The sequence below is a fragment of the Monodelphis domestica genome, chromosome 8 (assembly GCF_027887165.1).
Source record: "Monodelphis domestica isolate mMonDom1 chromosome 8, mMonDom1.pri, whole genome shotgun sequence".
Lineage (NCBI taxonomy): Eukaryota > Metazoa > Chordata > Mammalia > Didelphimorphia > Didelphidae > Monodelphis > Monodelphis domestica.
The window spans coordinates 244,269,961-244,271,267 of NC_077234.1; the positions used below are offsets into that span (position 1 = coordinate 244,269,961).

Here is a 1,307-nt window from a genome sequence, read left to right on the forward strand (position 1 = left end):
GCCAAACCTATGCAGAGCTCCATTGCCCCCAGTTTGGATGCGCTTTCCTTGCCACGAGCCAGTGAGCACCTGATCCTGCTTTAGCTATAAGACTAGCCTGCCTGGAAACAAATATGGGGAAACACAGCTAAAAAATTATCCTATAAAAGGCTCCAGGAACATGGATTCAACTGGAAAGGACAGGAACAAGAACTCTAACGATTCTGATGATCAGAAGTTGACTATCCTTAAAAGCTGGCTTGTGGGTTGGGAAACGGTTTATTTTTCTAGAAGATCTCAATTGTGATTTCTCACCCCGAGCCGTTGACTATGTTAAGCACAACTCTCCATTCCGTTGTGACCTGCCCCAAGATGACCTCCTGGAACACTTCGGGCAGCCTCCTTCGACGTCATCACCTCGATATTTGTGCCTTCCGCGGTCCACCCGGACAAGCTTCACCTGGTCTTACAAAATGTTTACGAGATATCAAAATCAGGTAAACGCGTCTGGTCTCGTGACCATGGGCTGAATGGTCTCGCGATGCTTCGATTTATCGCTGGCAACGGATTGGGAGAAAACTTTTACGTCCCGCAGGATGGACCAGGGTCTATTTCTTCACTGATGTCTTCCTGGCTCATTTCGTCCAGGCGGCAGGATTTGAAGAAGTAGTCAGTGAGTTCGTGCTTCGAGAAACGTGAAAAAAAGAGGGCCGGTGAGTACCGAGAGTTATTCTTCAGAGCAAATTTCAGAAGCCTCCAAGGACACCGTGAGCCTCACCGCTGAGGTCACTTACCTTAACTTTCACGGAATAATGCCATGTGACACGGGGGGCACCTTCACGAATGGGGCTCCATCACCGTCCTAACATCATGTGCCTTTCGTCACCATGTAGGAATTTAATTCTTCATTATCTTGCAAATCAGACTCTTCCCTCCAATGGTGGGAGCATAGACCATCCTCACCTTCTTCTCAGTGTCCTCCCTAAGTCTGCCATGGGTGGTCCCTGCCCAACGGTGGAGGCCCAGCCTGCATCTGTGACTTTTTCTCAATAATAGTTCAGCGACTGTTTCAGAAAAATGAATAAAGAGAGAGAAATGAATTTTTCTGTCAATGACACAATTTCCCTTCATGTTAAGAGTTGATAGTTTTAAATTTTTTATAGTTTTTATTTATTTTTATTAAAAAAACAAAACCCTTACCTTCCATCTTGAAGTCAATACTGTGTATTGGTTGCAAGACAGCAGAGTGGTAAGGGCTAGGCAAGGATAGTCAAGTGACTTGCCCAGGGTCACACAGCTGGGAAGGGTCTGAGGTCAAATTTGAACCC

The 1,307-nt window shown here is 46.1% G+C and overlaps 1 pseudogene; it reads left to right on the forward strand.

Annotated features, from left to right (window-relative positions):
- The first annotated feature begins 230 nt into the window (after positions 1–230).
- On the forward strand, positions 231–1,099 carry LOC107649792 (tRNA N(3)-methylcytidine methyltransferase METTL6-like; annotated as a pseudogene).
- Positions 1,100–1,307: the final 208 nt, after the last annotated feature.